This window comes from Hesperophylax consimilis, chromosome 16 (genome assembly GCF_061612785.1).
Source record: "Hesperophylax consimilis isolate HC1 chromosome 16, BYU_Hcon_1.0, whole genome shotgun sequence".
NCBI classification, from domain to species: Eukaryota; Metazoa; Arthropoda; class Insecta; order Trichoptera; family Limnephilidae; genus Hesperophylax; species Hesperophylax consimilis.
This window is the reverse complement of record NC_142851.1, coordinates 9,565,253-9,580,766: the sequence shown is the minus strand read 5'-3', so window position 1 is coordinate 9,580,766 and position 15,514 is coordinate 9,565,253.

Below are 15,514 nucleotides of genomic sequence, written 5' to 3'. Positions count from 1 at the left end.
TTAAATTTTAATGCGACACCAGGTGTATAAATATGTATTCATATGTACTTACGTACTGTATTTTGTAATTATTGTAATGAGTAACAAATACATAAATTTTATTGCATAAAAGCATATTTCCGTCACGGTTCAACTTTTTTTGTATGCTATTGTTGTGACATATATATTTTTTGCTGGTACAAGTGCCTGCACATTACAAAAAAAGATAATGAACGCTGTTTTATTCTATCGTGAACACCAATTTATACTATATTGGTAGGTAAACTGAGTATTCCCCAATTATCTTGTGGAAAATTCAAATTGCTTCTTTTGTTTGTTTGTTTTTACTTGTATAACAAAGCAAAAAGTTTTTCACCTAAGCGCTAACCCGTAAAATCCTTTCAGAATCCTAAATCGTTCACTACATACAAGAAACGAAAGCATAAAGATGCCACCTTCGTGGATTCCAGCAATGCTTTCGATCAATTAAGTCAACCGTTGTTTAAGAAAAAAAGAAATGTTTTCCAAATTTTTTTCACATACTCCATCCTTTTGGTCGAAATCGATGTTTTACAAATCACATGGAATTTGTCAGGACTATCTTCTCCTGGAAATGTAAGTTTTTTTAAACGATAATATACCTGCATGGTACATACAATTCAATTACACGGTATGAAAATAGACCAGATCTTCGCATTGCGTATGCTGATTGAAAAGTTTCTGGCAAAAAACCGGAAACTTTTCTGTTGCTTTGTAGATCTACAAAAAGCATACAACTCAGGCGACAGAGAAAAGCTATGGAAGGTGTTGTCCAAGTATGGAGTTAATACAAATCTGACTCAGGCAATTGCGTCTATGTATGAGAAAAGTGTTGCATGTGTTAGTTTGAACGGTGGTTTTACGGGGTGGTTTGATATCACAAGAGGTGTTAAATAAGGTTGCGTAATGTTACCGTGGTTATTCAATCTATACATGGATAATTGCATCCATGAATTGAAAGCTAACAGTATGGAATATCTATAGTCTCTCGTATCTAGGATGAACAAAGTATGTATGAAGAATGAGTTGATGACGAATGTAAGTAAGTCTAAAGTCAAGGTTTTTGAAAGAGAGAGTAAGAAAACAATGTGCAGTATAGTTGTGAATGAGGAATACTTGGATCAGGTGGATGAGTTTGCAAATTTAGGAAATATTTTTATGAGAGATGGAAAGGCTGATATATTGAAAGAAGGGTAAATGCAGGTAACTCCATTGATGAAGGACAAAACTAAGATGGAGCTATCAAAAAAATATCCAAAGAAGCGAAGCTAGCAAGTCCACAATGGAGTGCTGGTACCTACACTGATGTATGACAGTGAGGCATGGAACTGGCAGAGGAAGAATGAAAGTAGACTGAATGCTGAAGAAATGATCCCTGAAGGGTAAGTGTGGAATAACGAGGACGTGAGAAATGTGGAGATCTGCATAGAATGCAAGGCAATGTAAGCGTAATGCGTAAGATTAAGAGAGTGACGCGTAGATGGTTTGGTCGCCACGCTCACGCTTATAGCACATCATATTTTTAGGTGGGACAAGTTTGTATGGGATTGTGTGGCGAGCAATATGGAGTTAAGTAAAACGCTTCGAACTTAAAGCGTAATCTGTCACCCTCTTCAACAGTCAATCATAGAATTTTCAGGGGTAATTATTTTGATCCATGTTAAGCACCAACAAATCCATTGTGATATTTAAAAGAATTTCAGTATTTACGCATAGAACAACAGGGAAAATTTTATAACGAGACAGCGAAGTGTTCTTCATAAAATTACGCATTACTCTGCAAATATACAGTACAAATTTACTTAGTGGTCGCACAGTTCTATTGACGAAAGCAGTGAAAACGAATATTCGTAATGCTCTTGTATCGCTATGATATTAATTAACTATTTATCTGTGACTATGGATCAGCGCTTCAGGTATAACAATATACACAATGTTCTTTATAAATAATTAGCAAATATATATTTTTTCTTCAACTAACAATTTATGATAGTAAAGAAGTATTCGTAATATTAATGAAAAAATCAAATATGTAAATTTTGGAACTACTGACCTGTCGACTGCACTGATAATAAACACATAAATAAACAAAATTAAATGGTTTTAACTGTTATGACATTTATGCAAGGGGGGTCATCATCTCTAAATGCGAAAAGCCAAAAGCATTAATTATATTTTTTATGAATATTTACTCCATTAAAATGTTTTAAATTCATTTACGATTTGTAATACAATTATTCAAGAATTTACTGGTACGATGAAACATATTTTTTGTGGTTCTTCAATAATTTACCTTGAATAATTCTTATGGAAGCAGCTGGCAGCTGACACGCGTAGATCTATTTACTTAAGGTGAAGCTTAGTGCCAAATCACTATATTGATTAATCTTTATAACGAATTGGTGTACATTATGAACCCCAAATATGCTTTAGATAAATTGAAGGTTTTTCTATCGCTTTGCTTGAGTAGAATACAAATAAAAAAAAAATACTGAATAAAAAATATAAATGCAAACTACTAAAAAAAATATTTTTTCAACAGAAATGTATGAAAGCGTAAAGAAAACAACTTTATAAGAAATACAGTATTATAGCAAAAAATTTCTGTGACAGTTTCACTTGATTAACTTTTTTGCTTTCTTATAAAATTATTTACAAAATAAATAAAAACCAGTTTTTTGCTTTAAAAAGGGAAGGTTTCTAGACTCCTTTTGTCAAGCGATTGTAATGCCTATTACCTACGATATAAGGTATACCAAGAATATACACATATTTGGCTTGTTGCTTTCTCTTAATAAATTTAACTGGCATTTTATAGAAGTATGGTCTTATATGAATTGAAAGAGGTCATTTTAGATAATGGGTATCGTATTAATAAAGGTAATATATCTACATACCGTAAAAGAATCCAAACAGCTATCTACCGTCTGGAGCCGGTGAGACTATGGCATCCTCAATTGGAGTATGTCGTTAAGCTGAAGGCAGTTCAGGGGGAATGAGATTGGAGGGAAAAAGGTGCGGGAGTACCTGGATATTCAGATCTGGTCCCCAAACACGGTCAAAGCTATTTCAAGCAATGTTTCAATTCAGAATGGTGGTCTTACAGGGCGATTCTGAGAGCATCTTCCACTCAAGAGAATGCCGTAATGTACTATTTTAAATGAGTACTTTGTGAAATACTACAAATTAATCAAATGAAAATTACTTGCGCACGCCGGGATTTGATCTCGTGACTTCCAGCTTGCTAGTCGAGAGCCATTACCCCTCGACCATGCAGACCATCATCTGTACAAAAAGAGGATAGTATATGATTTACATATCATAAAATATATATCTGGGGGTGCTAGAAGTGGCTTGAGTGATTTTTTAAATTCCATTTAGGTACCAGAAAGTACTCTTAAACTTCCCTTATTTGAATGGTATGAATACATTTCAGGTGCTCGAGACTAGATAAATGAAATTATAGCCAATCTAATTTAGACATAAAAACATTTTTTCAGCCAAGAAATCGATAAACCGTCTTCATTGCGAATCGATTTGTGAATCAATTAGGAATGGAGACGGTTTATCCAAGAATCATTAAGAAATCGATAAACCGTCTTCATTGCGAATCGATTTGAGAATCAATTAGGAATGAAGACGGTTTATCGAAGAGTAATGAAGAAATTGATAAACCGTCTTCATTGCAAATCGATTTGTGAATTAATTAGGAAAGAAGACGGTTTATCGATTAGTTATGAAGAAATCGATAAACCGTCTTCATTCCTAAACGATTCTCAAATTTAGCATAGGCCCCTCTAGCATTAACCCTTGGTGGTGGGAACCCTGCAATTGCAGTATTGAAGAATCGTGTCCACGCACGTCAAGAAGAACTGTAACTGTAACTGAATAATATCTTTATGTTAAGTGCAGTTGTAAGTAAAAACAATTAGGTGTTTTTTAAAGCATTTATCAAGATTACTTACTTTGTATACACGTTTCATAGGCAATTTACATTACTTATTTCATGTAGAATGTATTCAGTATTCACATTACTTACTTGGAGATTTTTTTAAAATTTTATTTTCAAATTGCATTTATTACATATGTGCACTAAGCCATCGATATCATAATGTATTGACGGAAAATATAAAATCTATAAACATTAATAATTTCAAAATAGATATTGGTAATTTGTAAACTTAAATGTAAAAAAAAACTAAAATAAAATAAATAAAAGTGTTGTGTTGCTACATAACCAACCGCATTAAATCTCAGTATACGATTTAGCTGCATTAGATCCAACGGATGCAGTTAGAAAGCTCTTTATTTTCGCACTGCAACTCTTGCGGAGTACTAAAAGAAATAAAGATTTCAAGCGGCGGACATAAGCTGTAACAATCTTCATTACTGTAACTCAAGAACCACATTAGAGCACACCACGTCTTTATGTGATCGGACTGGGAAGTGGGGGGTGGGTAGGGTGGATTGGGGGTGGGAAATGGGGAGTATGTTGCCCACTGGGTGCCTTTTCACTATTCACCGATAATTATAACGTTTATTTATTGTTTTTAGAAAAATTTGCATGTCTCGAATTCATCGGTCCAATGTCCATAAAAATCTCGAAAGAAATAAAAAAATGCGGTCTAAATTTAGCTTTCAAAACCAATAATAACATAGGATCAAACCTTAAAAACTCTAAAGGTAAAAATCGTAAATTTAATAATAGTGGCATATACATAGACATATGAATATTAGTAGACCTGCCCTAAGTGATTAAAAGCGTATTATCCCCACTCCCCATACCGGTTCCATTGGAGCCGGCTGTGCTCGCGTATGGCTTCAAGTGAAATTTGAAAACGTGACGTCATCATTCTTGTGCAAACTATGGTCGAGGCATCATCGGTTCATTTTACGAAATAACACGGCAAAATGTTGACTTGTACTATGAAAACTTGTAAAAATATATGTGGAAAAGAGAATAAACCCAATTGTCGTATTACATTCCATATATAAGCATTATTTTACTTTATTTTAAGCATATTCACATCGTATAATATAGATCAGTTTTAGAAACATATACTATCACATCGAGAAACGTCTGGACGCGAAACACAAAGCCGGTTGGTTGCTGGGAAGTAAATTATGAACATTTATAAGTGTCTTAACTAAATACTTAAACGAAATATTCGACTCTGAAAATAGAACCGAATTTTTTTGCCGAATTTGGACTTCGCAAATTTGTTCATAACATGGCGAGTAATTTGCGCTCCCATGTAAAAATGTCTATTCATTCAAAAGCAGATTTTACTTTTAAGAAGTAAATGGTGATATTATAATGCGAGATGCCTATTTACTGTCAGATTGATTTATTGACGAATCACAGTCAGCCTTACTCCCTTCGTTCTTCAACAGTTGATTTTACCCCTCGCCATTATCTTCTCGTCTATTAATTCCTATGTCTGTGGGCATATATGAATTAAAATTTGCCGACGCCGACTGCAACGCTACTTAGATCGGACAGACAGAAAGGGCTTTCTCAACTAGATTCGAAGAACATATAAGATGTTATAATAATAAAAGAACTTTTTCAAAATTCGCAGAACATCTCTTAGGATGGGTTGTTTCGTAGAATGTGAACAATTCATCAAATTTCGACCTTCATTTTCGGGTTCTGTGAAAGTCCTACTCAAGTTCTGATAGTATATCATTATAGGCCAGTGACTTGACAGAACTCAAGTAATATCAGAACTTAAAAAGAACTTTCACAGAACTTGAAAATTAACTTTGAAATTCTAAGAATTGTTCAAATTTTCTGAAACAACCCGTCCTTAGTTAGTCCTTGAGTAACCTAAACCATTACATATAGAAAGAAAAGGCCTTAGATTAAATGTACTTGAACAATTAGAAATCAATAAAAGAACCAATGACCCTAATATAACAAACATTAATTAATAAAGTAAGGAAAATTATTCATTCCCCGCTTCTAAGTATGTTCACAAAACCTAAACAATATAAAACATTTAAATAAATTAATAGCTGCTACATCATTATTAAACAATTAACATAACATTAATGTGGAGAAAATAAACTTCAAAATACCCCCACAGAATATGAAATCTATTGTCACAATTATTTTATCAGTAAATTGGTTTAACCGGTAATAAATCATTTTAAATCGGGAGGGGGTAAAATAGAATCATAAAAATAAGTCGTCTAAACGTGACTAAAACCACAGTTTGAAAATGGCCTTAAAAGCCGAAACAGCTGTGACAATAACAAAAACCAAAAAATACTTGAAGAACTTAATAATTATATTATTAAATTTGATTCTAATTATATATATTTTTTTAAATGTGGTTTTGTTTCATACTGATATTGCCGCAAAACTGCAATTTCGGAGGCGGGTTTTGGGTGCCACCACCCCGGTAACCATTTATTGAATAACCAACGCCTCTGCCAAAGGTCACTTCAATTGGTTCGTTACATTTTGTGACTTAGCATAGGTGCTCGGCTTCACAGGGTGAAGTTTATTTAGCGGATGCATCTGCCCGCCTAAAGATACAAACACGAATACAAAAACGACGGGCGTTGATAATAATATAGCTGTTTCATCCATACACGCATATTCATTGAACGGCCATCCCTTTATTATGCGTTCCGTTCTAAGCTATGCAGGCTGTTATTTTATTTTATTTTATTTTTTATTTTATTTATTAGCGTTATAAACAGTCTTTATACATGCATATATAACAGTGATTAGAGTAGTTATGTCATTGACCAATAAAATAACGACAAAACAAACCATAACAGAAAAATACATAGCAACATACCTAATACAAACAATTCGGACAAAGTACATCAATTATCAAAAATGTATTAATCAATTGAAATATTTTAAAAGAAAATCAATGAAATATTAAGTTTTTTGGTTAAATAAGATGCAGTATCACTTTTTTACGGATGCTGTGAATTTAGCTAGGTTCGTGTTAAACACATCGATGTTTGGGCATAATCTATTGAATGTGCTACAGCTTCTTCTTATAAATACATTTTCAAGGTAATTTGTATTGCTTTTAGGAATATAAAACGTATCCAGAGATCGAGTAACTTTTTGTGGACATTTGAAATGAATATTTTGTAGTAAGTATGGGCTATCAATATGGTTATGAAGTATCTTATAGAGCATCAATAGGTCTCTGATATCACGGCGTTGTTCAAGAGATTTAAGGTTTATAGGGACATAGTATTCATCATTTCGCACGCGATAAGAGACATATTTGATAAACTTTTTCTGAACTCTTTCTATGTAGGTATATGTAGCTATTTCATCTATTCACTCACGTTAAGGACGTTTGTAAAAATAGTTTGGCCTAGAGTTTATCGGCAATTATTGTTGCGCAATTTAAAAAAAAATATTTTGAAATTATTGACATAATTGCAAAGACGCGTTATGTTCATACTAATCGAACAAAAAATATAGTACATTTCAGTTTCTGGATTCATAGAGAATAACGAAACGCGTAAAGAATAGCTAATAACGTTATTATTATTTAACGTTATATCAAATTATTTAACGTTATGTCAAACTATTTGACGTTATTAGCTATTCTTTTCGCGTTTCGTTATCCTCTATGAATCCAGAAACTGAAACGTACTATATTTTTTGTTTGATTAGTATGAACATAACGCGTCTTTGCAATTTTGTCAATGATTTCAAAATATTTTTATAAAATTGCCCAACAATAATTGCCCATAAACTCTAGGCCAAACTATTTTTATAAACGTCCTTGAGATGATGTTTTATTAAAACTACGTTATGTAAATTACCTGTCTTATAATGGTTATATGCAAAAGACATAATACTTTTATATGACTCACGGTATTTTAATTTGACCTTCTTTTGCAAATATATTATTTGCATGCATAACCGGTTCCATTAGTTTTGATTATTTATTTATTAATTTATCTATCAATTTAAAGTTTTTACTTGTATTTATCGACATCTGTCTCACTAGGGTACACCTGTGTCGAGACAGACGTATACAGATACTTATACACGGTGTCCGGAAACTCGTAGTACAAGCGGGAAACTGGAGAATCTACACCACATGGGGAACCCAAAAAAACATAAAATTTTTTGATTTGAGCATTTTCAAAAAAAAAAAAAAAAAACAAAAAAAAATATTTTTCGGCTATTTTAGGGTTAAAGTTTTTTCTGGTGTTTAGGGTTGAATAACAGATGTTTTAACCCTGCAGAGCAGAAATATTTTATGATTACACCGGGTTAAATGAAGGGTGATTTCAAAATAATGCTTCAAATCCGAGTTTCTTAATTTGTTTTACTTTCAAATAGTTTTAATTAGTTGGGTACTTTGATCTTCAGAAAAAATTTATAAGAATTTGATAAAAAAAAAAAAAAAAAAAATCAACTTCAAACTCGATTTACTCGATAACGAAAGCTCAAATAAAAAAAAAATATACTACAAAATCGACTCCAAATGTGATGTAGATTCACCAGTTTCCCGCTTGTACTACGAGTTTCCGGACACCCTGTATAATATTTACATACATGACTAAATCAAAATCAAAGTACAAATTACAAAGTTGTATACATTTTAAATTATGGAGTCAATAGATAGGTAATCGAAAGAGTAGGTACAGGTATGACAATATTGTGAATATATATGTAATATAAATGCATTTAATTGGAGGACGTAGTTACAAAGGGGTTTTTATAAAATTATTGATTCTACTATTTTATTTAGTATTTGAATTGTTGTTATTGTTTACGTGTAATTTGGTTTACAGATGTTTGCGATAATGGGACGCCCAATACTTGTTATCCATTTCTTTATTTCATGTTTGAATTTTGTTATTGACTCTGTTATTATATGTTTCATCGGAAGAAGCGGCCCGTTAACTGTGAACGGGTGTTCCGCCAGTGTAGGTCGAGTTTCACGTACGTGTATCGGTTCACCGGGGATCAATGCTGCTAGCTCGTTAGAGCAGGCTCCATTAAAATACCTGTAGAATAGACTCAGCATGCACACTCACGTTCATTAGAGATGAAAATCGATTGGTCTGTTAACAATGAAATGTCCTTTGAACAGAATCCAGTAGGTTTATCAAGTATTCCCAAATTCATTTGTTGGGCGTACTGATTTGTATAGGTTTAGAAGCTGGTTACTATTGAAGAATCTGATAGCAACATACGAGACGCCTAGTTTATTGAAAGCCAGAAGAATACTTATGAGCTTTGTTTAAATAATAACTTCATAACATGACATCATTATCTAAATTAGTAAAAATTATCTTTAAAGTCATCAAATCATTGTAAAATCAAACAAAATTAATTTGTATAGCTTGTTTCATTAATTTTGGGAACATTGCAAAAATATGAAGTTTATTTTCATATCTATATAGTATTATGTTATACTGTGACAATCGTGTAAATTACTTTTAACGGAAACACTATCAAGATGGTTCAAATGAAAAAGGTTGTAACTTAAGTATGGTTCACGGTCCAGGTGTATATTTTTCACATTACGTGTAGCTACTTTCTGAAAGAAGTTAATTCTTTAAAAAAATATTATTATTTGAATTTGTTACTTTGTAATGTTTGTTACCGAAAAATAGAGTGGATAAAATTGGGTTTATATTTTTGAAATACAATTTTATTATAATTTACTAATTTATCATTAGATATATATTTTTTTTTTTAGAACCACGTGGAAGATAATATGATATGCAAACTTCTTTTAATTTACCTGTGAAAGCCAAAATAAAGAATAATAAATAAAAATTCAATTTACCTAAGGCAGACATTTTTTTAAAGTTAAAGTTTTGGGATGTATTCCGTTTACCATTTGAGTAATTTAAGTATTTTATAAATATTGTTCGAAATAGGCGTTTCTCCGTTTTGTTATAACAATTTTAAAAAAAATAGTTATTCCGTTTTAAATGTATGCAGTTTATTGTAAAATAGTATTTGGTGGTGAAATATACACCGTAAGTATGTGTTTAAATGTAACTATTTTTATCGAAGATTTGTTGTTTAAGTTTTTTGGTTTCCTGTTTTTAATTACAAAACAGATATTTTTTAAGGATTCTTTCTTCATATATTTCACGTTCATTGCTCATCTCATGGATAATGTATTATTTTCTAAGATATATATATATATATATATATATATATACATATATATGTGTGTGAACAATAGGGAAGAGTGGGGTAACTCCGCAATATCATTGTTTATGTTTTACTCTTTACTATTAAACTGTTTGAGTCATTGCAAATCCTTCTGAATTATTTAGTGACCCTTTTGCATCATTTACATACTCATTTTGTTATACTTAAAAAAACTAGTTGTTGATTTGGTGTTTGTTTCCCCCTCTCTACCCTAAAATCGGCCTACTCATTGAATACAATGTGCAATTATTTGATAATAACTAAATTTATTAAAATTCACACATTGAAGACTTATTTTCAACTTACCTAACTTTACACTTTAAAATTGTTATAGACAGTCCTTATTTACTAAACCTCACTGCCTTTCTTTCATCCACCAACGAGAATAACTCCTCCCAAAATTCTGTTTCGATATAACAATATCATCAGCACTGAGTCTTTGATACCTAGTTGCTTGTACCTAATTTTGATATTGTTGGTAGTATTATATAATATTTTTGTAACCAAATCCAAAAAAAGTATTCGTGTTTACTACATCATAAAAACTCATTCGTACTCTTTGTATAAGGAAATGATTTACTTGTATCGCTAAAATGTGTACAAGCCCATTTGGACGTATATAAATAAATAGTAAGTCATTGACATGTTTAATTCATCTAAGTAGTAAGAACTGTGTCATTAGAAGACATCTCAGTTATTAGGTTAATTGTACCAGTTTCAAGTCTCTTAACCACAAAAAGAAAGCACAGTTATACAACAGACGCAGCCAAGCTACATAGTATAAATAAAACAGCGATGTATAAATACGTGAATTGTTTCAGGAAACACTTTCAGCAGAACTGTACACAGCTTTACTCTCAGGATAAGCACCAGCTGAAGTTTCTTCATGAAATTTTAATCAGAACTTATAACTACGGGATTAAATTTCTTTACAGATAAGATTACACACGGGAAACTGGGGAGGACATGGAGAGCGGTGGGGAAAGCAGAAAAGTGGGGAATGCGGGGATGCCGGGGAATGCTGGAATGCTGGCGGCCGGGCGTGGCTTTGTTTATAATGACAAATCTTTTAAGTGCTAAAAACGCCACCGAGTACTTAACGAATTCTCTTTCGAGATTTTGCTTGTTGATTGAATCGATTAATCTGAGTTTTGTGCTTTTACACCGATTAATAATATAATATAGTTACCAGAGGTACGCCCAGACTTTTCTCAACATTTTATATTAGAGAATTTATTGTTTTTATTTTATTAACTATTTAAATGAAACTGTATCCAAATAACATAAAACCTTTGACTCCCTTGAAATTTTATTCAATTCGATGATGGGAAGGATCACTATCCCCATGTCTACTCACTTAGTGTTATGTTTGCTTATTGTTAATAAAATATAATCAATTGAAATAAATTAAAGAAAATCTTCTATTTACCCTGCTTATCTGATACTTCTATCAGAGTCTTAACATTATTTTATTGAGAACAATTCTGTGTTACAAAATTATATTTCAGCATATAAATAACCAATTATATATAAACAGGCTAGAACACAATCATAATACTCGTTTTAACTTTAATGAAGGACTTATTGTACCTAAACCTACAAATAAATATGGACAAAGAACGTTAAACTATATGATTCCCATTTGTTTTAATATGTTTTTTTTTTTTTTTTTTTTTTTTTTTTTTTTTTTTTTTTTTTTTTTTTTATTTCATATATATCCCGTTAAACTACAGTTAAGTAGTTTGTCAAACAGGATTTTTATTACAACTTTTTACAGATTACAACTTAGACCTTAATTTATACAATAACAATAAACTTACACATTAAATCGCCTAATACAAATTATTTCTACCTAGTAGCCACGTTTTCAGCAAATATCTGACTCTATTTGGAAATTCGCATTTCTTAATATTACCAGGTAGCATATTATATATTTTAGGCACATTATACTCAAGGGTTCGCTGTCCGTATTTATTATTATGTTTAGGTACAAGCATGCCTTCATTCTTTGTGAACCTAGTATTGTGCCCATGTTCAACTTTCCTCTTATACTCAGAGTCAGATATGTGCTGAATTAATATTTTATACCACAATAAGGCCTGCACCGGCAAAACTGTTAAATTTTGATACAAAAGTGAAATGTTTCGTCTTTGCGAAAAAATATTTTTTTTAACTAGTAATTTAACGATAGAATTTTGTATTGATTGTGCGTAATTTAAATTTGTTTTGCAAGAATGTCCCCAAGTGGTTATTCCATATCTTAAAGTTGATTCCGCGAGTGACATGTAAATAATTCTTAAGGTATTCACAGGAACGAAACACTTCAATTTGTATATTCTACCCACTATCGCCCGCAGCCGTTTACAAATTTTGTGTATTTGTATGTCCCATTTAAAGTAGCAATCAACAGTCACGCCCAAATAAACATATTCGTTTACTAGCTCAATCGTTTCGCATGAGCAGGGCTGCACAATATTTTGATGGATGCAGGTAAAGTTATGAGAAATTATTTCAGGCATGATGGAAACTTTTGCATGTGGAGATCTTATGTGCATGAGTTTAGTTTTTTTTGTATTTATAATTAATCCTACGTCATGACACCATTTAATCAGAGATATAAAGTCTTCTTGCATATATTTAATCGCAGTATATAATTGTTCATCCGATATGACCAGTGCCGTGTCGTCAGCATATACAAAGTGTTTAACATGTGAGAATAGTTTACTCATTATTGATACAAATATTATATAGAGGGTGGGTCCCAAAATTGACCCCTGCGGGACACCGGCGTACATTTTTTTTTTCCCACTCAGTTTTTCAAATATTTTTACACAGATATGTCTATTAGATAGATAATTTTTAAATAAATTTAGTAGATTTCCTCTGATTCCTATTGCTTCTAGAATATTTAATAATTTTTGCGGATTAATTGTGTCAAACGCCTTGGAATTATCGATAAATAATACTAAAACATGCATTTTTTTATTTAATTCATTATTTACATAATTCGAGAAATCCTGTAATAATATTTCAGTACTCTTTTTCTTTTGAAAGCCATATTGATTTTTGTCTATAATGGAAAATTTCTGTAAGTATTTGTTTAATTTTAAAGAAATATATTTTTCAAAGATTTTTTCAAGTGCAGGCAAGATACTGATAGGTCGATAGTTTCCTATCTCTGAGTGTACTCCACCTTTGTAAATAGGTCTAATTATAGCACACTTTAGATCATCAGGTATTTCTGCTTGAGTAATAAGTCTATTTACTAAGTGCGTAATAATTGGGGCTAAAATATTTATATGTTTTTTTATGTCGTGCATTCTTATACTATCCATTGCAGCAGATTTTGAGTTTTTAATTTTTTTAACAATATTTGTTATCTCCGTGATAGTTGCTTTAGGTAGGTACATACTGTGAGGTAATTCTACTGTATCAATATTAGATGCTTTAAAATCACACTTGTGCAACATATGACATATAGTATCTGAAAAATAATTCACATATTGGTTAGTTACACTTTCCACTGTCTGATCTTTTATCACATATCGCGAGATGACTTCATCACAATTGCTTTTAGTTTTTCTTCCTAAAATTTTATTTATCTCATCCCACGTTTTTTTAGTATTATTGAAACATGTTTTAAATTTATCTTTAAAAAAATATGATTTTTGTTTAGTAATTAGTTTGTTAACATTATTTCGAAAGGCCTTGTATTCATTTTCGTAATTTTTATTGGTTGGTGAATTCTTCCACCTTCGAAATAGCAAATCTCTTTTTTTAATTTTCTCTAAAATATCAGTAGTTATCCAATTTTTGATCCTGTTTGGTCTTTTATTCGGTTTTTTCAGGAATGATACTGTGCATCTTTCGTATAGGTTAATAAAATTGTTTTTAATTTTTTGATACAGTGTAATACTGTCTTGTTCATCAAGTAAGGAATTCCAATTTATTTTATGTATTTGGCTGTCTATACGTTTTTGGGACAAAACAATAATCTCCTTCGCAATGTTTAAAGGTTCCTTTTGCTCGTCATATTTAATATTAACTGCGACCATGTAATGATCTGCTATAGCAATCTCGCATACGCACGCTGATAACGCGTCCACTTGTTTATGCCCGTTATTGTACCTAACATAAATGTGATCGATGCATGAGCGTGTAACGCGTCCGTCTACAATTGCTTCTCTAGTCACGCCGTCTATACACTTGATTAAGTAATTGCTAGCTAGAATATTTTCATATGAGATTACAGCAGGATCTTGGTAATTCATCAAATTTAGATTAACATCCCCAAAGAACAAAACATTATCGAGAAGATCTATGAAACTTGTCAAAACAGATGTTATTTCCCCAATAAATGATTGTTTGCTAAGATTCGGCGGTCGATATATTGCTAAAATACTAATATTTTCTTTATTTGGAAGAGTAATTACACCAAATACATTTTCAAAATAAAACGATTCTAGTTGTTTTTGTTTGAATACAATATTATTCCGAACATATAGTAGAATGCCCCCACCTGACTTGTTAGTGCGGCAATAGTTATAGCATGTGTAGCCCGGTATCTCATATAAATCAATAAGGTCAGTTTGTATGGAAGTTTCGCATAGCATTAAAATGTCTACAAACTCCCAGCAACTATTTAAGTATACATGTAATACATCCCAATATTTACATATTGATCTAATATTAACTTGGATGCAAATTAAATCTCCTATCTCACTTTTACGTTTCATTTTTACCCATTGATTCAAATTGTTTGTTCTTATAAAGTCCACTTCACAGTCATCTTCTATATAATTATTTAAAGCCATAGTCGATGGTTGCCAAGTCCCTGGATAGTGCTGCTTGATAAGCTGGGCATTCCTTGTCTCCCGTCGGGTGGTCCGCGGCCTTACCGAACCTCGTGCATGTTGCACATACCGGCTTGGCTTCAGCGCTTGGGCACGATTCACGTCCGTGTCCTTCCTTGGCGCAGTGAGCGCATCTTGGTTTTTCCTTACAAAATTTGAATGAATGTCCAGTCATCTGGCAATTAGAGCACACAGTAAGCCCTATAAAATCTCGTACACGGCACACCGTCCAATCCACGAATACCCGTTCCTGTTCTACTAACAGATGACGTAGCTTAGCCGGAACCTCATACACTCGATGACAGGTTGAGCCAGATCGAGCGCCAGCCAAATGGCTGAGTCGGCAATTCGAAATCATCTCTCCAGTGTCCATTTGCTCCATGTTTGGAATTCCAGCTAAAGCGCTATTCAGGAAGCTCTCATCGGATAACTCTCTAGGTACATTGAAAAATATTACCTTGGGATGTCTTTT